The sequence below is a fragment of the Callospermophilus lateralis genome, chromosome 1, assembly GCF_048772815.1.
Source record: "Callospermophilus lateralis isolate mCalLat2 chromosome 1, mCalLat2.hap1, whole genome shotgun sequence".
In the NCBI taxonomy this organism is placed as follows: Eukaryota; Metazoa; Chordata; class Mammalia; order Rodentia; family Sciuridae; genus Callospermophilus; species Callospermophilus lateralis.
Window position 1 is genome coordinate 198,991,708 of NC_135305.1, and position 24,811 is coordinate 199,016,518.

The following is a 24,811-nucleotide window of genomic DNA, read 5'->3' on the forward strand; positions in this document are numbered from 1 at the left end:
AACACATCTATTCATGCTATGCTGCCTCATGAGACTGACAACCTTCATGAGGTGCACCCAGGACAGATGCCCATGATAGTGAGGTAGCCTGCTTAGAGAGAGCCAGGAATACTCCAAGGTAACAAGGTAACCTATAAGGAGAGTTAACTTCCTCCTGTGTCTTCTAGGGAAACTGATGAAGCTGGCTCAGACCCCATCATCAGCTTGTGGAACTCTCTTATGTTCTTTTGTGCCCCACAAGATATACACCTATAAAGGCTTGTAGAGAATTCACAGGAATCTTAATACCTGACAAATAAACAGCAGTATTCTGAGGAAAGAAATCCTAGTGGTCACTGAACCCCCCTTTCTTTCAGCAAAACCCAGTTGTTGTTTTTTTTGTTTTTTTTTTTTTTTCTGTGTTAATTTGTCTTCCGTGTAACTGAATTGTTTTCCAGAAACTTGAAAGGAATGAAGGGAATATGAACTATAGATGAAGGGGAAACAAATATTTTTAAGGTAGCTGATACAAACTCTTGCTGTACCCATGCTCCAAATCCAGTGCTCTTGGGTACTCCAGTCAAATATCTTTGGGCAAAGACAAATCAACTGCAAGCAAAAATAAAGCAAAACACTAAGTTCAGGTTACCATGCCAAGAGGTGCAGTACAACATTCCGCACACATTCCTACTTGGCAACTTGGGACCTAGGAACTCTGTAGTTGATGAGTCCATCTTTTCTGCCCAAGTCACCCCCGTGTGTCAATCATTTATTCAGGACCTGAAGACACATGGCAGAAGAAAGCAAACGGAACCCTGGTCTTGCCTTTGTATATTCTAGTAGGCAAAAAATTCATACACATTACACACAAAAGACTTCAATTATGGGTGGTATTTAAATCCTATTTTGAAAATATAAGAAGGTATTTGGATAAAGGGGCAGCTGTATGAGATACTGTGACTGGTAGTAATAAAATCTTTGAGAAAGTTAGGATAAATGATACGAAAGTCTTAACCAGAAGAATATCTGAGAGGAGGACTATGCTTAGCATATTCCAGAAGCAGACAGAGAACCCATGTGAGCACTATGTGGTGAGAAGAGAGAGCGGCAGGAGATGGAAAATTAATGGAGCCAGATCATGCATGGCCTTCTAGACACTGGCAAGATGCTTGGGATCAACTTATGAACATGCAGGCTGAAAAGCCACAAGAGGAATTTTAAGCAGAAGAGTGGTATCAAATTTCTCCTGGGAAAAGTTTACCCTGGTGCCAGGTATTGGATTGTGGATTGTGGGGGACAGTGGAGCAGAAAGATGAATTAGGAGCTCATTCTTGGAAATGCCAAGTAATCAGCACAAACAAGCTTATACTGAAGTCACTGGAAGTTTCTTATGTATTCATCATCCTGAATTAACCATTATATATTCATATTTTTCTAAAAACCAGATATATAAGGATATATAAGGATATGAAATATGACCTATTTCAATAAGATAGAGGATAATCATAAACTGAACATTGTTTTTGTTTTTAGGCCTTTATTCTAATTTTCCTTGTGTTGACAGAATTTCCTATAACAGAAAACAAGGCAACAAACATTTTAATTCCCAGCTCAACCACCATTTGCCTGAGGACCTCAGCCATATCTCTGAGCCACTTTGGACATGGTCTCTTTATCCAAGAATGAGTGAGGGCAGCACAGGCTCATCAGGCTTTGAAATTATACCTTGGCTCAGGTCATAGAAGTGATTAGAGCTTGGCCTCAATTAGCTTTATCATTTATGATTCAGAAGGAAAAATGAACTGATCCTGAGGTCAAGGACCAAAATATTGATTGTACATTTGTGCTGGCTATGAATAATCATTTTGTTGCCTTCATGTCATTTACCACTCCCTAAAATTATCTAGTTTATTTTTTATTCTTCTGGTTATAATGTGTGCTTCATTAGAACAAGAACCTTGTCCATTAAAAAAAAAGTATTCCTAGCCTCTAAATGAGTGGGAATAATGTAGCTGTCCAATAAATACTTGCTGAATGGATGGAGAAATGAGTAATTTGCTACCTCCGCAGGGATTCTGATGCACTAGGAGGCATAGTAATTCAACAAACTGATATACAACCACATTTTGTGTCTAAATTATCATTTAACAATACTTTTTGTAATGTTCAGAGTCATCAAACATTCAATTAGAATCTTATCTAGCAACAAAATGTAAAAAGTATATGAAAACTTGTCTCTGACTTAAGACAAGACAGGACCCTCCAAGGTTCTGCTTCTCAGTCTTTCCCCCACTTCTCTCACATGCAACCCTGAGATACCGCTGTACAAAATTTTAAACTGCTGTACTGCTTGACTACCATTGAAGCCAGAGTTGAACAAGCTATAGTTACTGTTAGCCTAGTCCTATGCCTACTGGTGAGCTCTCCTCCAACAGTTGAGCCTTTGCCAGCATCTTCCAAGAAAGGAGCTTAGACTCTCTAATATTTTGAACATTATTTTTAAAGGATTAATTTTAGAAATCGCTACCTTTACCTCCTTGGGCTGCATTCAACCTTCATACATCTAGACAGTCAATAGGCTGTCTTTATCACAGGACCAGGTCAGTGTAATTTGAAGGAAACTCAAAACTCCTTTCGCCCTTTTCAAGCATGAGCACTCTCCATTTCTTTCGTGTGGTGCTGGTTCACTGTCCTCACTGTCCTCCCGGACTCACAAACCTGCATGATCAAAACTCTTCATCCTGACAACACCCTTCAAGGAAATGGGCGCCCAGACTAAACCACACGTATCCTGACAAGGATTCTCCACTCAGGGTGCACAAGACCATTGTTTTAGTCAGCTTTTTTTTTGCTGCTGTGACTAAAAGACCTGGCAAGAACAATTTTAAGGAGGAAGAGCTCATTTGGGGGCTTGTGGTTTCAGAGGACTCAGTCTGTAGACAACTGGCTCCATTCCTCGGGGCCCTAGGTGAGGCAGAACATCATGGTGAAAGATGTGGCAGAGAGGAACAGCTCACGTGATGATCAGAAGGCTCACCAAAGCCTTGCCTCCAATGCCTACCTCCTCCAGCCATACCCTACCACTTCAGTTACCACTCAATTAAGCCTTATCAGGAGATTAATTAACTGGTTGGATTAAGGTTTTCATAATCCAATCATTTCACCTCAGAATGTTCTTGCAGTGTCTCATACATGAGCTTTTGTGGACATCTAATATTTAAACCATAACAACCATCTTCCTTCTTTTCCTTCTCAGAATGATTTTATTAATATGAGGTAACATCCATTGATTTGGGGGCATGTGTGTCCTGCCAGAATTTGCTCACAAACTTCCTTCATTCTAGATGTCAGTACCTATCCTGGGTTTCCTTTCTCTTCAGCACTGGATATAGTATCTAGGAAATTTCCTTGCATAATTTATTGTCTTTGCCACATCAGCAGCATTTTAAGACTTTACTAGTGATTGTTACTGGGCAGGAAAAGTTCACAGGACACATGAACTGCAAACACATTAGGGAAATAACATAGATTTTTAAAATTCTCAAAAAAATCCTCAGTGGAGCTGTCTGTGACCTGGGATGAAGTAGAGCTGCATCCACATTTTTCAGCGTGTCTCCCATTTTACTGTCTACATACTCTGGTGTCTTTCAAAAAGCCTGGGCTTTGGAGGAGCCTAAATAAGGGTTTAAATCCTCATCCTATCACAAAATCAGCTATGGATGTGGGCAAATAATAATATCATCAGCATTCGCATGTCATGAGCTCATTTGCAAAATGAAAGTACCATGTCAAGTTGTCTTTATAGGGAATGACTTTCATAATACTTCAGCTTAAAGTAAACAGTGGTGTGTTCACTTTCTTTCTTTCCTTTTTTTTTTAATCTTTTTCTGTGGATGACCAACCTCAATTTAGTTCAGAGATGAAATATTTTTTTCCCATGGAATTGATAAAAAAGAAGATAGGATGAGCAATGCTAACAGAGAAGTTAAAATGGACAGAGAATCTCTGTCTATTATTCCTGGGTTAATGAGAAAAGTCTTTCTCAGTTAAATATCTCAGATAGGTCTTATTACCACGTCTGCACTTGTCCTCCTCCCAAAGCTGTTGTGCTGAGTTCTTACTGTTCCAGATCCTACCAAGACAACACCAAATTGTTATGGAAAATAGATCAAAGACTTGGATGTTTTGAATTTTTTTCATCTACTCTAGACATAAAAAAGATAAAGGCAACAACAGTCAGCAGAGGCCACATTGTACTGTGCTTCTTCTCTTGAACCCTTAACATTCCATAACGCATTTGTATGGAAAGGATCATAACCCAAGAGCACTTCCCTCCAATTCTAGTTCCCCTAGGAACATTTGGGGGAACCCCACTGTTAGATGACTAATAATAGATAACCTGAAAAGAGGTTCTAGTATATATTTTATTTGTTTATTTTTTGTGTGGTGCTGGGGACTAGAACTCAGGGCCTTGTGCATGCAAGGCAAGCACTCTACCAACTGAGCTATATCCCCAGCCCTATATTTTTAAAGCAACATAAAATATATACCTTATTCAGACATGAATTTAAAAAGAAAAGGAGTTACAGATGAACTGAGGTAAGTGGTATATTAAAGAGGTTTTGTTGCTGTTAACATTTTAATTTTCAGAGGAAGTGAACTAAATTTCTATTAACTACAGAAAGGTAACTTTGTCATCCTTAGTCATTACTTTGCCTGTTCTCATGGCTAAACTTTCTTTTCTCATCTGGCAATCTGATTCATATTTCTAAGTTGAGCTCAGTTGCCAAATTGTTGTGGTCTGAATATTTGCATTTAATATTCATGTTTTGAAACCTGATGCACAGGAGATAGAATGTCTCGGAGGTGATTAGGCCGTGAGAGTGGAGTCCCTATGAATGGAATTAGTGACCTTATGAAAGAAGCTTGAGGTAGCTTGGTTATATCTTCTGCTATGTGAGGGTATAACCAGGTATGTAAACTATGACGCAGGGAGAGCAGGCATTTTGTTATAGGGGCCTATATGGACAAGACCCATTTTCTGGGAATCTATTAGAGTTATTCACTCTCTTCTCTGAGCTCCCAAATACTCAGTTCATATCTCTTCTGCATAATTACTCCTGCTATGTTTAAAATCTATATATCCCCATCTCTACTCACTTGACTAAGACAACTTCAAAGGTGAAGGTCATGTCCAACTGTTCTTTATTTTTCCAGTTCCTCCTGCTGTCTTTGGAACACAATAAGTGTTCAGTGAACACTCATGGATAAAGGGTGGAAAATAATAAAAGTATTTATGTCTGAATGTCTTAATATTTCAGTCTTCCCAGAGTTGATTTATAGCTCTGAGTTTCCTCAAGGTGTCCAAGAAATGTAGGTGATTTTTACCAAGAACTTTTCAAGTCCATTCTATCAACTCTAATGCCAGAAATTTCCATATTTCTTGCTAACTGTTATAATAGATACTTGTTGGTGTAACATTGGCTCTTCCCAGGCATCCAAGTTCCAGATATCCCTAATGTCTTTTAAGCCAATTCAAAAGTCAACAGCAAATTTCCAGTGAATAGCTAAAATCTATGCAAGGGTTTCCTGTTTCCATAATTCTCTTCAAAATTTTTATTTGTTTACTTTCAGTTTTTTAATTTGATTTATGTTTTTTTAAGTCACCAAGAGGGATTCCATATGCATGCTTTTCCTGGTCAAGATTTACTGAACCCTATTTTTAGTAGCATTTCTGTTTTAAACTAAAAACATCAAATGAGGCAACTCTATCTGTATCCCTATCTATGCACAGTTTGCTCAGTGCTTGTAGACTTTCAGGATATAGAATTTGCATGATTGAACCAGCAAATTCTACTTGGCTCTTGACCTGTTTGGCTAGCTTCATATAAATCTTCTAAAATAAAAGTCTCTACTCCTGTCACTGACTCAAATTTTCCAGTGTGATAGTTTGCAATTCTGACCCAGCCTACTTACACTGTAGCCTGAATTGGTTCCATAAATCCTTTTACATACTTTTGACTCATCTATAATTAATCATCATAATAAAATTGTTCAATTCCATTTATTTCTAATACCATTAATCTTTCATATCAGATAATTTGCGGTGTGCTTCGATTAGCAGAGTAGCATAATTAGCACATTCTAGACCTCTAGAGTATGACCTTGGATTGAATTCTGTTGGTCCTCCTTATCTCATTATCAGTAATTCCAGTTGAGGAGTGGAAAGGCTGTTACTCACACATAAGTCTTTTCCTAGTGGCTCTTTTTTTGAGAGTCATATTGCAGTAGAGAACATCTCTCCTAATATGCTTCCTAGTTTTCCCTGATTTTTCAATTTTTTGACTGTCAGCTTTCAGTCAATATGAGTAAATATAAAATAATTTAAATACACAAAACAATTTTACATATACTTACGACATATAATTATATTGTGGACTGCAATTATACCAGTAGGGCAGGAGGCCTAGAGCTAAAATATAACTTTCAATGTGTCCCCTTGGTTAAAGATAAGCCCAGCTTCATAAATATAGGTCATATAGTCCCGTGCTTAAAAAGGCCGTATGCTTAGCTTAGTGATCTGTTGTTGCTATCTTGAAACTCTTCATTTTTTTAATAACAGAGCACACATTTTCATTTTCCACTGGGTCCCACAGATTATGTAGCTGGTCTTGGTTAAAACAAGACAGTCCAGAGGTCAGTCCTGAGGCTTGGGAAGGAGAAATAGGAGATAGATGCTACCTCTTGATAGGTGGAGCAACATGAAAGAGAAGAATTGTGGGGGACATCTTTGAAAAATATTGACCATATCCCTTTTTCACTAATAAGGAAATTGAAGTGGAGCGAGATTAGGCAACTAGCCCCAAATCACATTGCTGGTCATTAATGTAGCAAATATTGCTCTGGTACTTACTAGATAGAAACTCCTGTGCATAGCTCCGAGCACTTGGGAGTAGAATGATGAAATTGATGCATTTCCTACTCTTCGACAATCACTGGAAGGGAACATTACTAACATAAGGGTTAATTTAACCATAGGTATTTATTTCATTTTCAATGCCCAACACAGTGCCTTGGATTGGAATCTCCTTGCCAACTTTTATTATTCAGACTTCAGTGACCTAAAACCAAACATATCTTCCCACTAGGGCTAGTTCATGAGCTTTCACTATAAAACTTAGACATAATTGGCATAAAAGGGAAGAAAGGATGAGTGCTAGAGCAGGCAAGGGAAGGTCTTATTAAATATTAATAATTGAAATGAGAAAGATTTTCCAATTTATAAGACCATTATACAATATTCAAAGACACTGATTGTGCTACTCTTCCAGTGCTCCTTTGCAAATGGTATTTGAAACAAAGATCTGTCAAGCTACATACAGTTTAGTATGCAAGACGAAGTCAAAATCAGTTTTGTTTTTGTCTAAAATCATTGGCATTGATTGATACTTCCTGTAGGTTAGGCATTATAAACTTTAAATTTTTGTTATCCATTTAGTCCTTATAATACCCTTTATACTAGAGAGTATCGTTTTCAAAATTCTACAGAGAAGATATTAATATTAATATTAAGAGTAGTGATAACTTGCTGAAGTTTTCTGAATTAGGAAGTGGGGGAGTAATAAACTATAATTGGATAATCCTGTTTTATATGTTTGTTTCAGTTTTGCTTATTGTTTGTTTGTTGCTGGAAGGCAAGCTACCTCCAAATTGTGTGTCTTAAGCACCCACATTTTGCTTACCCACAGTTCCTCAAGTTAGCTATTTTGTGCTGGACTCAACTGGGCAATTCTGCTAGTCTTGCTTGGGAATACTCTTGTTATTGCAGATATCTGGTGACCCTGTTGGATCAGACAGGGCTAACATGGTTTCAACTCACTTGTTTGAAGGTTAATTTAGCTTGTAGTTGTGTCTCTTTCCATGGAATTTTTCATTTTAAAGGAGACCAGCTAGGTCATCTTTATATAGTGACTGGGATCTAAGAGGGAGAGATTTGATTATACCATGGCTCTTGGGCTTATCCTTGTGTTTTATTTATCTTTTTGTTAATGGATCAAAGTACCAGATGAAAACACATTAAAGGTATGCAAGTTTATTTTGTCTCACAGTTTCGGAGTAGGCTGATGGCAGGCTGGTCATTGTTCTGGACCCAGGGTGAGGCTGACATCATGGCAGAAGGACATGGTAGAGAAGCACTCCTCCATTCACGGCACCCAGTAAGCAGAGAGAGAGAGAGCAGGGGAAGGAGCCACAGAGAAGATGCACCCTTTCAAGACACTCTTCTAGTGACCTGCTTCCTTCAGCCCTGTTCCACCTGCCTACATTTACCACCCAGCCCATTAATTCAAATTAGGATATACTGATTTGGGTATAACCCTCACAATCTGATCATTTCACCTCTGAATATTACTGCAGAAACCTAGGAGCTTTGGGGAGACACCTCATTTTGAAGCCAGAACACCTTGTAAACCCCCAATGTCACTTCCCTCACATGTCATAAAGTAAAACACACAAACACACACAATTTTTTTTTAATTACACAAAAACAAAAACACAAAGCCAGTCCAGATTCCAGGAGTGAAAATAAATTCAAATTATGGAGAGGAAAAGCTGTTACAACATGTGTGGTCATTCTCAGTTTATAACAATCTTCATACTTGCTGGAGAAGGAAATTTGACAACAAGTAATTCTCCTAAGGCTTCTGTTTGGGTCCTGGGCTACTCCTAGGCTGATGCTTTTATGTACCAATGATCATAGGCGAAAAGCAGAGTAGGCTAAATTTCAGATTCTGGCTGCTCCCTTGGCTTAGAAGTCTTCTGGACCTGCACAAATTGCACAAACACATGCAGTAGTCCTAAATACACTTGATTTTGTTTTTGTTTGTTGGTTGGTTGATTTGAAAAATGCTTCCAATATTTTAATTGGAAATAAATAATTTGTGGGCATAGTATGAGGAAACATTTGTCAGAGCGTGACATAACAGGCACTCTACATGTTGTGATACATTTCCTTTTCTAAGAATAATTTCCCTTAAATGAAAATGTATTCACTAAGCTAGCAGCAGGTATATCCTGTCTGCTCATGTGAGCATAGTCACATTTTATCCTACTGTAATCATGCCTCAATTTAGCAATCTTCCTGGAAAAACTAGAGCTATACCCACTCATTTTATTATAGGCTGAAAAACCTATTGAAGGCAATTTATGCACCAGAAATGACTACACAACAAGCATGTGAATAGCTAAAATGTCACTATTCACAGAGCAGAGTAAGCTGGTTAGAACCAGTTTCTTGTTTGTGATGATCACAGAATCTGGACTTATGAAGTGCCATGAAGAATTATCAGTACTAAAACTTATTCACATTGTCTAAAAAGAGACACAGCAAGTCATGCACATGTTTACTGTCTTCTCACTGCTCTGTGCAGGGTATTGCACCAACAGTGCCCAAGGTTCCAAAACAGAATCTCCTTGCCTTTTCTCCATACTACATCTATAAATTGGTATGTGTTGAAAATGGGTCACAAGCATACACAAGAGCACATCTCCCCCAGCTCCAGGGCCACCCAGTGAGCTCTGGGGAGTCAGAGACCCAAGGCCAACAGTCTTAAAGCAGCTCCACATCTGTGTGGATTAAATATTATCTTTCTATATATTCAATGAAATGTGAAAACAGTTGGTAATCATTGATCTACTGTTTTCTCATTTGGGTCTATTTTAAGCAGTATTACTATTTTTAGCAATAAAATCTATTGTCCATAGTAGGAAAAAAAATATCTTCGATGTCTTCAGAGATACAGATTGAAACACTTAAGCTCATCTTTTCTCTCCATAATTAGATCCCAACTTTGTCCATACATAAGCATATGTATGTGTAATCATGGGTGTGTATAGGTATGTACATACACATGTATACATGTATGCATGAGTATGTGTGTGTGTGTGTGTATGTAAGTATATGCATTGTATTTATAGTGAAAAGTTGATTATATATTGTTTTTCTATAGTTATGTTTTATGTGCTGTTGTGATCCATTCTTTCTGCTATAATGATACCCCTTAGATTTGATGGCCCATAAACAACAGAAATTTATTTCTTAGAATTCTGTAATCTGGAAACTCCAAGATCAAGGCACTGGATCTGGGGTTTGTTGAAGACCTGCTTCCAGGTACATAGATGACATTGCCTAATCTAAGGTAACACGGTGGAAGGATAAGGACTCTTAATAAGGATGCTAATCCCATTCATGAGGCTCTTCCTCCTGGTACCTGATCACCTCCCAAAGGCCTGATGACCTAATACCCTTGCCCAGCCTGTAAGAACTTCAACATTCGAATTGGAGTAGAAGGCACAAACATCCAGATCATAGCCATGCCATGCCATGTCAGCTCACTTAAATCTCCAGTCTTTTTACAACTACTACAGAGTAACCCACCATTTATATGACCATACCTTTCTGTTGTTAGATTCCTTTCTTATGAATGAACACTTTCATCTTTTCCAGGTTTGTACTGGAAAATTGTTAATGACAGTGTTCCTGGGAGTCTGTGAAGTTTAGGGTAGAATTGAAGAGCTTACACATTGTACTCATCCAGATGGGCTTCCTTGGACTTCTGTCTGTGACAGTAACTGGTTAAGTGACCTGCAGTAAGAGACTTTGCCTCTGCTGTCTTACTTTTCTCATGTGCAAAATTGTAAAAAGAATAACACTTGGCTCATTGAGTTTGGTATGATTAAGTGAAATATTCAGTGCCTAAAGAACAGTCCAAAGCATTGTAAGTACTCAATAAATATCCACTGTTAAAATTATTATGCACCTATTCCAACATATTTATAGAAGATAACATAATTCTACCTTTGAAATTACCAGGTCAAGTTTTGACAGATACTTCAAATTGCCTCTTCATATCCATTTCAATTTATCTAATTACTTATTTTTGGGTGGATTGATTTAAATTAATTTATGTTAATTTTTATGCCTTTTACTTTGCATGCATTTAAATGTTCATTTCTTTACTCCTGCTTTGCCTTCTTTTGTAAACTTTTATTTCATGAATTTTACTTACATTTCTATTGGATTGTTCATTGATTTCTTATTAATTTAGAAGGGTTTTTAACTTACAAAAGATATGAATATATGCACACGTATGTTTTTGAAATGTCCAGAAAAGTTCTTATTTGTCTATTGTCTTTATTACTTTGGGGTGGGAGGGGGTCATACTGTCTTGTTTTTTAGTTTCTAGATTGTGTGATGTGTTAAGTCCTTTTTCTCTTTTGTTGATGATACTTTATAGGTTCATGTGTTTGCTTTTCCATTTATGACCACTGTAGACCTTGAGATAGTGATGAAGGAGGTAGGGGCAGAAGGTGTGTGCAGCTATGGCTACTTCAGATAGAAAGCAAACAGAGGTGGCTGTGAGAATGCAGGAAAAGAATGAACCAGCCACGTTCTCAGAGATGGAGGGAAAAAATGCAAAGGTCTCAAAGACAGTCCCTGCCCACAAAATGGCTAGTGGCCCACAAGCATGAGTAATCTGTAGAGAGAAAGAGGCAGAGACCGGTTCTAAAAGAAGCTTCAATCCCCAACCTCAGTCACCACCTGGGCTGTTACAAAGACATCCATCACAAGTGACCAATTGTCACATAGAACTTAGGGACTTACTAGTATGGAGTGTGTTGTCTGTGGCATGAGGAAAATTGACTTAGCAATTGAAGTCGAGGAAGTATAAGGCAAGTTTATTGATTCTTCAAAATGCCAGAATATAGTTTTCCCAGTAAAAGACAGTAAGATGCATGTCATATCAAATAACCAGATGAGAAATAATTTGAGGAAAAGTAAAGGCTACACACAATGGCATGTGTAGGAAAATTATACAAAACTACTTTTGTGAACAAATGCCTTACGAAAAATTTCCACAAAAATTGTGGTAATTAAAAAACTGTCAGGGATACAGCGATGCTGATTCTGCGGGCTCCTGCCAGCTAGGCATTTGCTGAGCTCGGAGCTGAATTCTGGGTTGGAGACGGGGAAGGAAACGGTCCAGTTCGGTTCTCCACACCGGTCAGACCACGGAGGAAGCCAGCGGCCACCATCTTGGAGAGCTGACGTCACCATCCTTGTTTTTGACTGATTGCAGCTCTTTCAGCTATAGAACAGGTAATTTCAGGCTGACAATTGTCTGCGTCTCGCAGACAAATTGCTCAGACTTAGTGCTAAATAACACGCGGAAACTGCTTCTTGGAGCCTGCTCCTATCAGAACACGCACGGAGCCCGGAGCGGCGGAGCTCCAGCTACCGGAGCTGCTCTGGCCCAGGGCTATAGAACCAGCGGAAACTGCTTCTTGGAGCCTGCTCCTGTCGGAGCATGCACCAAGTCCGGAGAGGCCGAATTCTGGCTCCCGGAACTGCTCTGGCCCAGGGATAAAGAACCCGCGGAAACTGTCTCTCGGTCCGGGACCTGCTAAATACTGTGAAGGCCAGAGGGGCGGAGCAGAGCCGCCGCCAGAGCCCGGAACAGGCCCAGCGACCCGCCGGCGTGGTGTCGCGTAGCCCCGGCTAGAGCAGGGGCCGAACAGAGCCGCCGCCTGCGCCCGGAACAGGTCCAGCGACCCGCCGGCGTGGTGTTGCGTCGCTCCGGGGCTCAGGGGCTCACGGACGTGGTGACGTGGTGGACACGTCACACCAATAGGAGGAAGGGCAGAGCAGAGCCGCTGCCCGCGCCTCCAAGGTAGGCAGACCTGCGACCGACCGGCAGAACAGTCCCAGCGGCCCGCCAGCGTGGTAGACAGATCACCCCAATTGGAGGAGGAGCAGAGCTGCCACCCGCCCCTGCAAGGGAGACTTTTCAACTATACAAGAGCAATATAAATATATAGGGGGAAAATTTCAAAAACACAACAGTTTCACTAAGCAGAAAGAAACACGAGCAATATGAAAAGACAAGGAAAGAAAGGACCACAAGCAATGCAGGTCAACTCAACTTTAGAAGAGGTTATAGCTGCAGCAGATGGAATGTCAGATAAAGAATTCAGGATATACATGCTGCAAATGATCTGGAGTCTCAAGGAAGACATTAGACAGCAAAATCAGACAATGAAAGATCATTTCGACCACTTCGACAATGTATTACATAAACAAATCCAAGAAGCAAAAGATCAACTATACAGGGAGATAGAGGTAATAAAAAACAAACAAACAGAAATCCTAGAAATGCAGGAAGCAATAAACCAACTTAAAAACTCAATTGAGAATACTACCAGCAGAGTAGAACACTTAGAAGATAGAACATCAGACAATGAAGACAAAGTATTTCAACTTGAAAAGAACATAGATAGCTCAGCAAAACTGTTAAGAAACCATGAGCAGAACATCCAAGAAATATGGGATAATATAAAGAGACCAAACTTAAGAGTCATTGGGATACAGGAAGGTATAGTGGTCCAAACCAAAGGAATGAACCACCTATTCAATGAAATAATATGAGAAAACTTCCCAGACTTGAAGAATGAGACAGAATCCCAAATCCTAGAAGCATACAGGACGCCGAATGTGCAAAATCATAAGAGATCCACACCTAGACACATTATAATGAAGATGCCCAACATACAGAATAAGGAGAGAATTTTAAAAGCTACAAGAGAAAGGAAGCAGATTACATTTAGGGGTAAACCAATCAGGATAACAGCTGATCTTTCAACACAGACTCTGAAAGCTAGAAGATCCTGGAATCACATATTTCAAAAACTGAAAGAAAATGGGTTCCAACCAAGAATCATGTATCCAGCGAAATTAAGCTTCAGGATGGAAGATGAAATTAAAACCTTCCACGATAAACAAAAGTTAAAAGAATTTGCAGCTAGAAAACCATGTCTTCAAAACATCCTCGGCAAAACATTACAAGAAGAGGAAATGGAAAATAACAATGAAAACCAACAGTGGGAGGTAGGACAGTAAAGGGGGGAAAATAATCAAAAAGGAAAACAAACCATGTTTAGTAACATAAATAAACAAATATGGCTGGAAGAACAACCCATATCTCAATAATAACCCTAAATGTTAATGGCTTAAACTCACCAATCAAGAGACACAGGCTAGTAGAATGGATCACAAAACAAGACCCAACAATATGCTGCCTACAGGAGACGCATTTGATAGGAAAAGACATACATAGACTGAAGGTGAAAGGTTGGGAAAAATCATATCACTCATATGGACTTCGGAAACAAGCAGGAGTGTCCATACTCATATCAAATAAAATAGATTTCAAGCCAAAGTTAATCAAAAGGGATAAAGAGGGACACTACATACTGCTCAAGGGAACCATACACCAACAAGACATAACTATCATAAATATATATGCCCCAAACAATGGTGCAGCTATGTTCATCAAACAAACTCTTCTTAAGTTTAAGAGTCTAATAGACCAACATACAATAATCATGGGAGACTTCAACACACCTCTTTCACCACTAGACAGATCTTCCAAACAAAAGTTGAATAAGGAAACTATAGAACTCAATAACACAATTAATAACCTAGACTTAATTGATATATATAGAATATACCACCCAACATCAAGCAGTTACACTTTTTTCTCAGCAGCACATGGATCCTTCTCAAAAATAGATCATATATTATGTCACAGGGCAACTCTTAGACAATATAAAGGAGTGGAGATAATACCATGCATCTTATCTGATCATAATGGAATGAAACTGAAAATCAACGATAAAAGAAGGAAGGAAAAAAACATGCATCACTTGGAGAATGAACAATTGGTTACTAAATGATCAATGGGTTATAGAAGACATCAAGGAGGAAATTAAAAAATTCTTAGAGATAAATGAAAGCACAGACACAACATATCGGAATCTATGGGACACATTAAAAGCAGTTCTAAGAGGAAAATTCATTGCTTGGAGTTCATTCCTTAAAAAAAGAAAAAACCAACAAATAAATGATCTCATACTCCATCTCAAAATCCTAGAAAAAGAAGAGCAAAACAACAGCAAAAGAAGTAGAAGGCAAGAAATTATTAAAATCAGAGCTGAAATTAATGAAATCGAAACAAAAGAAACAATTGAAAAGATTGACAAAACTAAAAGTTTGTTCTTTGAAAAAATAAATAAAATCGACAGACCCTTAGCCATGCTAACGAAGAGAAGAAGAGAGAGAAATCAAATTACTAGCATACGGGATGAAAAAGGCAATATCACAACAGACACTTCAGAAATACAGAAGATAATCAGAAACTATTTTGAATCCTTATACTCCAATAAAATAGAAGATAGTGAAGGCATCGATAAATTTCTTAAGTCATATGATCTGCCCAGATTAAGGCAAGAGGATATAGACAACCTAAACAGACCAATATCAATTGAGGAAATAGAAGAAACCATCAAAAGACTACCAACTAAGAAAAGCCCAGGACCGGATGGGTATACAGCAGAGTTTTACAAAACCTTTAAAGAGGAACTAACACCAATACTTTTCAAGCTATTTAAGGAAATAGAAAAAGAGGGAGAACTTCCAAATTCATTCTACGAGGCCAACATCACCCTGATTCCTAAACCAGACAAAGACACTTCAAAGAAAGAAAACTACAGACCAATATCTCTAATGAACCTAGATGCAAAAATCCTCAATAAAATTTTGGCAAATCGGATTCAAAAACATATCAAAAAAATTGTGCACCATGATCAAGTAGGATTCATCCCTGGGATGCAAGGCTGGTTCAATATACGGAAATCAATTAATGTTATTCACCACATCAACAGACTTAAAAATAAGAACCATATGATCATCTCGATAGATGCAGAAAAAGCATTCGACAAAGTACAGCATCCCTTTATTTTCAAAACGCTAGAAAAACTAGGGATAACAGGAACTTACCTCAACATTGTAAAAGCAATCTATGCTAAACCTCAGGCTAGCATCATTCTGAATGGAGAAAAATTGAAGGCATTCCCTCTAAAATCTGGAACAAGACAGGGATGCCCTCTCTCACCACTTCTGTACAACATAGTTCTCGAATCACTGGCCAGAGCAATTAGACGAAAGAAATTAAAGGCATAAAAATAGGAAAAGAAGAACTTAAATTATCACTATTTGCAGATGACATGATTCTATACCTAGCAGACCCAAAAGGGTCTACAAAGAAACTATTAGAGCTAATAAATGAATTCAGCAAAGTGGCAGGATATAAAATCAACACGTATAAATCAAAGGCATTCCTGTATATCAGCGACAAATCCTCTGAAATGGAAATGAGGACAACCACTCCATTCACAATATCCCCCCAAGAAATAAAATACTTAGGAATCAACCTAACAAAAGAGGTGAAAGACTTATACAATGAAAACTACAGAACCCTAAAGAGAGAAATAGAAGAAGATCTTAGAAGATGGAAAAATATACCCTGTTCATGGATAGGCAGAACTAACATCATCAAAATGACGATATTACCAAAAGTTCTCTATAGGTTTAATGCAATACCAATCAAAATCCCAATGGCATTTCTTATAGAAATAGAGAAAGCAATCATGAAATTCATATGGAAAAATAAAAGACCCAGAATAGCAAAAACAATGCTAAGCAGGAAGGGTGAATCAGGCGGTATAGCGATACCAGACTTCAAACTATACTACAGAGCAATAGTAACAAAAACAGCATGGTACTGGTACCAAAACAGGCGGGTGGACCAATGGTACAGAATAGAGGACACAGAAACCAACCCACAAAACTACAACTATCCTATATTTGATAAAGGGGCTAAAAGCATGCAATGGAGGAAGGATAGCATCTTCAACAAACGGTGCTGGGAAAACTGGAAATCCATATGCAACAAAATGAAACTGAATCCCTTTCTCTCGCCATGCACTAAAGTTAACTCAAAATGGATCAAGGAGCTTGATATCAAATCAGAGACACGGCGTCTGATAGAAGAAAAAGTCGGCTACGATCTACATACTGTGGGGTCGGGCTCCAAATTCCTCAATAGGACACCCATAGCACAACAGTTAATAACTAGAATCAACAAATGGGACTTACTCAAACTAAAAAGTTTTTTCTCAGCAAAAGAAACAACAAGAGAGGTAAATAGGGAGCCTACATCCTGGGAACAAATCTTTACTCCTCACACTTCAGATAGAGCCCTAATATCCAGAGTATACAAAGAACTCAAAAAATTAGACAACAAGATAACAAATAACCCAATCAACAAATGGGCCAAAGACATGAACAGACACTTCTCAGAGGAGGACATACAATCAATCAACAAGTACATGAAAAAATGCTCACCATCCCTAGCAGTCAGAGAAATGCAAATCAAAACCACCCTAAGATACCATCTCACTCCAGTAAGATTGGCAGCCATTATGAAGTCAAACAACAACAAGTGCTGGCGAGGATGTGGGGAAAAGGGTACACTTGTTCATTGTTGGTGGGACTGCAAATTGGTGCAGCCAATCTGGAAAGCAGTATGGAGATTTCTTGGAAAGTTGGGAATGGAACCACCATTTGACCCAGCTATTCCCCTTCTCGGTCTATTCCCTAAAGACCTAAATAGAGCATGCTACAGGGACACTGCTACATCGATGTTCATAGCAGCACAATTCACAATAGCAAGACTGTGGAACCAACCTAGATGCCCTTCAATAGACGAATGGATAAAAAAAATGTGGCATTTATACACAATGGAGTATTACTCTGCATTAAGAAATGACAAAATCATAGAATTTGGAGGGAAATGGATGGCATTAGAGCAGATTATGCTAAGTGAAGCCAGCCAATCCCTAAAAAACAAATGCCAAATGTCTTCTTTGATATAAGGAGAGTAACTAAGAACAGAGTAGGGACGAAGAGCATGAGAAGAAGATTAACATTAAACAGAGACTAGAGGTGGGAGGGAAAGGGAGGGAGAAGGGAAATTGCATGGAAATGGAAGGAGACCCTCAGGGTTATACAAAATTACATACAAGAGGTAGCGAGGGGAAAGGGAAAAATAATACAAGGGGGAGATATGAACTGCAGTAGAGTGGGTAGAGAGAGAAGAGGGGAGGGGAGGGGAGGGGAGGGGGGTAGTAACGGATAGGAAAGGCAGCAGAATACAACAGACCCTAGTATGGCAATATATAAATCAATGGAAGTGTAACTGATGTGATTCTGCAATTTGTATACGGAGTAAACATGGGAGTTCATAACCCCAAAAAAAAAAAAAAACTGTCAGAAATATAAAAAACTATTATCTTTCTTGGTGGAAAGGCCAATGGCATTCTATAGCAAGAACCACTCTGGAGTACACAGCAGTGCATAATTTGTACGTGTGTGAGCAGATGTGAATGCATGTGCCTTTAAGAAAGAGACAGTGTATATGCACACGTGCTTCAAGACATCTCAAATGAACTTGCACAGGGTCTCATTCATCTGTCCTCTGGATTCTGCATTCCATCAGCCATAGAGTCTCCTTGCATTTAACAACTGGTATTGCACATCCAGCTACAACTGTGGAATGAATTGGTTTAATTAAGGTGACCCCATTGTGTATAACAGTTGTGCTTACTCTCCTAAACCAAAGGATTCACCATGATAAACTTTAGGTTTTAAAAGAGTATATTTGCTCCAAGAGTAGTTGCTAAACATAGACCAAACCCCAGTGGGAGGAATGGCGAGGCCCTGCCTGCCCGGAAAGTGCTAAGCTGCACTGCTTTGAAGGAAGTGCTCCAGGGAACACAGCCTCAGGAGCACGGGAGCAGCCTTTCCAGACCTCATAGGTAGAGTCACCCCTATTGATTAAGTCACTTTGAGCAGGATCTTCAAGCCCTGTCAAACATAAGCATGGAGCTTGGCAAAATGGACAGAAAGATGGGAACTGGGAAATGTGTGAGGAACAAGTCCACAAGCTGAGTTTATGATAAGCTGACCAGACAGGTTGAGGACAGAAGTGGTGACTAACACAAGGCCACGTAAGGACTGTTTGCTTATTCGTTTATTTAGTTTGGCTCATGTATCTAGGGTCTGCCAATTATAGGGTAAAACACATAGCAGATGTTACCCTACATTTAAGGATATTGGAAGTTTGATATTTCATAACATCTGCTTCCATTTAAAAAAAAAAAAAGAAAAAGGAATACTTATACACTATTTTTTTTTTTCCATCATGACATGGTCAACTTCTTCTGGAACATCCTCACTACTTGTCCACTCCTAGACTGGACCATCACGGTGCCCACTTTCCTCAGCCTCTGTGGTTAAAATGGGCCACATGGCCCTACCCATGCCAGCCAAAGTCCTTGACCTGGTTCTTTTGGGAAAGGCAATGGAACTTTTGGAATATGAAGCCAGATTATCAGAAGCTTACTCCTTTGGTGCTCTTGGGAGACATTTCTACTGTAGAAACAAATGAGACCATCACACAGGGAAGAAGAAGAGAAAGAGAAAGTGAGAATTGTAGTAGCATTCCAGTTCTGGATCAGGTCCTCACTAAGGCTCTCTGTTACCTCCCATCCTTAGTTCTAAGAGCCAACAATTATACTATTTTAATTTTTTTCTTTGCCTAACATTTTGCAAAAGCAGAGCATGAGACAAAGGGTTCACAGGACTTTTAAGTGGGAAGTAATTCCAAAGAGCGGGAATGTAGGACAGGAAGTGGAATGAAAAACAGCAAGAGTAATATAAGAATGCATAACAAAGTTGGTCTCCACTACAGAGGTAATCAATACTCAATCCAACTTCTCAGGCACCTCAGCCAGTGTTTCCCTGAGCGAGGCAGAAAAATTAAGGAGGAGACATTTATCCATGGGCTCTATCTCCCACAAGTCCAGGGGTAGTCCTGCTGGGCATGAACTGCCCTGGATTATCAGCCAAACACCCAAGAATATGGAGGTGTACCTGGGTGAACCTAGTTTTGGAACTGGAGTAACAGGTAGAAGGATTTTGAACCAATTCAGCAGAGGTGTCCGATGACATTTGTCAAACTATGAATGCTGGTCAACACATTATGTGAACTCTGAGTTCCTCACTAAAGAGCCAGAATTAAAAGAATTTAGTATTAGGCTAAAGCTGAGATTAGGAGGAATGAATGGACTTCTGACCTGGTATATTACTGTGTGTTAACTCCCTTAAAAAATATCCCCCTTTTGTCTACAGGTTCTTAAAAAGAAAAGAGAGCTTTACACCACTTTTGTAGGAGAAAAAAAAATGGTCAATTTTTGTTCCCTCATTATGGTCTCTGCCCTACAAGAAATAAGACTTGGAAGAAAGAAAAAAATTACAAAGAAACAAAAGGAATAACATCCTGCTGTTTCCCAAAAGACTCCTGCTTATATTATCATTTTTCAAATATTTAATTGGGAGATTTAGAGTTAGGAAATTATATTCTTAATAAAACAAATTTGCCATTTTTTTAGCATTAATTGTCCATTTTATAAGCATGGGAAAAAATTCAAGTACAATGACATTTTAATAACTCATTTATATCTAACTCTAATTTACATAAACTAGTTAAATAGCCATGGTTACACGTCAATCAGACCTATCCAGTTATTTAAGTTTAGTAATATCTTTAAAATACATAAATATGTATGTGTGCATATATATGTGTGTATATATGTGTGTATATATGTGTGTGTATACATATATATACACTCACACATGTGTATATGTGTATATATTTACCTCTTACAAGCATTATATCCAGAGAGAGATCTATGTAAAATGCATGCTTACATGTATGTTTGTCTTACATGTTTGTGTGTATAAAATAAAGAATATCAATCAAATGTCTCATCAGCTCTTGACAGTAAATAAAGATATCTTTCAACAGACACTCTGTGGACCTTTATAAATATCTAGGCCCTCAGGATATCTTCTAGTCATATCTGAGAGTCCCTTTCCTCACTGACTACTGTGCAGCTTTCAAAAATATCTTGCTTTTCAGTATATTTTCACTTTTCAATGCATTTCTATTATTTGGCCTTGGCTTCAAAGGACATCTGACAGAATGATCCTTGTTTCACTGGGCACAATGGTCTACACTGGTGATACAATGCCAGCTCTTCTCATGCTCAGAGGAAAAAAATAGTGATTTGTTATAATTTATTAAATAGTAATTTACTGCTTGTCCTCAGTTTCTAAACTTTTTTTCATGTTGTATTATTGAATTAACTGGTTTAATATTACAATGTTTCCAAAATTTTCTTTTAAAAACAAAATGTGTTGTTTAAAATACTCTATGTATATCTCTAGAATATAGAAAATAACAGTTTGTGATCCAATTTAAAAGTATTTTCTACCATTAGTTAAACTCATTGATGTGTGCTGAAAGGCCATATATCATGAAAATAAATCTTATTTTTTATTTGTTTTCATATTTATTAAATTACTCTTGTTATGTGTAATACTTTCTCTTTCTGTTTTATTACTTCTGTCCTTTAATAAGGTTTATACCTTTTGTTGCTATTTATGTAGGTACATGCTAAATTTCATTTATTATAATCATTGTCCTTTTTGTTAATCTAATAACTACTGGTTTCCAAATATTAGCAAAAACATAATTAAGTTATAGCTGTTATGTCTCTTCTCTTCCCTCATCTATACAGGCCAATATTCACCACAGTGTTCACCTTCACATTATTAAAGATGCTCATAACTATAGTCATTGATTTATTATTTACTATCTTCTGTAAGATTTGCTTTTTTATCGCTATACATCATACAGAAATTTAAAATTATAATAAAAAGTTATTATTGAAAGTTTTATGTGACTACATTTGATAATTCCTTGAAAAGTACCCTTATAAAAACTATCAAAAAAGTGATAGAAAAATCTCAGCAGCCTTATATTTACTGAAAGAATTGACTTTGTGATAATATCAAAATTTTCACATAAGAAGTCTTAGGCTCAGATGCTTCACAGGTGCAATTATCCAATAAAACTGGTTTTACACAAACTCAAAAGAAAAAAAAACTAATACTACCATAGACATAGACATAAAATTATTTAAGGATGCATTGCCAAATTTACCTAGTAGTATATATAATAAATGCATTATACTTCAAAAGACAGGAACATGAGAAGAATCTAGAAAAAGGTTAAAGGAACAAAATTGCATAATAAAATGATAGATTTAGCTATAAACATACTTTTAATTCTACAAAATGTGAGTATGGAAATACTCCAGATTATTTAAAGTAATTGTATGATTTTTAGAAAAGAAATTTCTAAAACATTAGGTGGAGAAATGTTGATACTAAAGGAATGGAAAATAAATACCTATTCTCATTCTGCACAACAAGAACTAAGCTCAGTAATTCTTCCACTGGAGAAATAGTGAATTCTAAAATCTGAAGAAATACGTGAATCTAGGGATTGACAGCTAAGATGGGCTCCAGAAACTTCTGGAGTCAAAAACTGAAAGATTATTTAAATAGTAAGTTTGACCACTCATAGAAGCTGATGTGGGCTGGGGTGAGAGTGAAGACAAGATCTTACACATTTTTAATGCACAGTATTAAACATACTTTCATGGGTTTAGCCTGCAGAAAACCCATCAAGTTCTTCTGGGAAAGAGCTGAGAAGGATCCTCTGTATCTCTGGTAGGCTCTGTTAGGAAGAGGGCAAGAGTTGCAAAAGAGACCCAGAACATTGTCATAACAAAGACTTACAGTGAAGAGGCTAAGACTTTACTTTCACCAAAAACATGTCATGTTGGGAAGAAGCATTTCTTCAACTCCAACCCCCACCCTTCTTTCCACCCCACCCAAGGGGTGGTGTTTAGAAAGTGAGGCAAGGTCAGGAAACACTTGTAAAGGCCACAGTTCACAGGTAGTGAAGCAGCACTACCAATAGATGGAAGTTTAATCATGAAACTAAAGAATCCAACCTGCCTTGTCACCACTCCAACAGGATTCCAGTTGGATAACAATGGATTACTGCTGAAGTGACTGCAGGTCATGGACTCTATTTAAGAAGGAGTTTCTGGGAAATCCAGATAGTCGAGAGAGTGTGGAGACAAGAACACTAAAGGAATTTGAAGCCCTCCACAGACTACAAATATTAACAACGCCTAACAATTAGGTTAACATAAAATATCACACTGAAGTTCTATTTACCTACCTCCTCCCACCCTACCTGTTACATAATGTCCAGCTTTTAACTACCAAAAAAAAATAAAAACAGTCAAGGCATGCCAAAAGGCAAAAATAAATGAACCAATGGTAGGAAAAGATAGCGCCAAAGTCAGAATCAGACTCAGACATGACACAGACATGATAATTCTCAATCAGGAAATTTAAAATGGATGTGATTAATATTTTAAATCTCTAATAGAAAGTAGACAGAAAAAAAAAGAACAGATAGGTAATGTAAGCAGAGATTGAAAGCGAAACAGAATCAAAAGGAAGTAACAGAAATAAAACACTGTAATGGAAATGAATGACTTTTATGAGTTCATCAGTAGATTGGAAAGAGCAGAGGAAAGCCAGTGGGCTTGCATAGAAATTTCCCAAACTAAAATTCAGTGGTTAAAAAAAAAAAACCCTCCAGAATAGCTAAGGACCATAGCATGATGTCAAAAATGTAACCACTATGCATGGTGGCAGATATTTGCAATCCCAGTGACTTGGAAGGCTGAGGCAGAAGGGCAGAAGGATTGCAAGTTTTAAACCAGCCTCAGCAACTTCACAAAACCCTGTCTCAAAATTTAAAAAATAAAATAAAATAAAAAATAAAAAAGTATTTAAAATATGAATCACATCTATATTTTAAAAAGGATTTAAAAATGTAGCTTGGTGGTAAAGCACCCTGGATTCAATTTTCAGTGCACACATATGGAAAAAAAAGAGTTCAATCATTCATAACTTAACAGGGTGCATATATTTTGATAAATGCATCATTAAGTGATCTAGATGGTGAAGGTCAGTCACTCTACATGGCCTCTTCATGCAATCCAGATATGTGTTCAACACAAGATGTGTTGAGAATGCTGCTGGCCTGGCACGGTCAATATTTTCTTAAAAGTGGGAGTACATGCTAAAATAATGATAAAAGATATATTACAATAAACATATAAGCCAGTAACATAGTCATTTTTTATCCTTATCAAGTATTATGTACTGTATATTATACTATATTATGTGCATGCATTGTTCACACCAGCATCACCACAAAAACACAATAGTGATTGCACCATGGTGTTTAAATGGCTACAACTTACTAGGTAAAAGGAGTTTCTCAGCTCCAGTACAATCCTAAGGGACCATCATTGAACAGATAATCTGTCACCTATGTAGGTCTGTGTTGGTATGTGACTTCAAATGGAATACGAAAAGAAAAAGAAAAAGAAAAAATGGAGCAGAAAATCTATTTAAAATAATGATAACTGAAACCCTTTCAAAATAAATGGCAAATACCAAACCACAGATCTAGAAAACTCAGAGAACACAAAACAAAATACTCCAAAATTTGCAATTATGCATGTAATATTTAAACTGTAGAGAACCAAACACAAAAGAAATCTTGAAAGAAATCTAAGGCAGCGTTAGGGGGAATCTGCAGAGAAATAAGAATAAAATACTGGAGTCTCCTTATCAGAAAGCATACAAGGAAGAAGAGAGCAGACTGAAAAACTTAAGAAAAAAACACTAACCTAGAATTTTATATTCAGTGATATTATCCTTCAAAGGTAAAGAAGATATGAATTGATATAAGTTGAAGGAACTGATCACTAACAGATTTGCCCTGAAGAAATGTGAAGAGAAATTCTTCATGGAGAAGATGAATAATATATATCAAAAATAATCTTATATGAAGACAGAATGAGTGTTGCAAAAGTA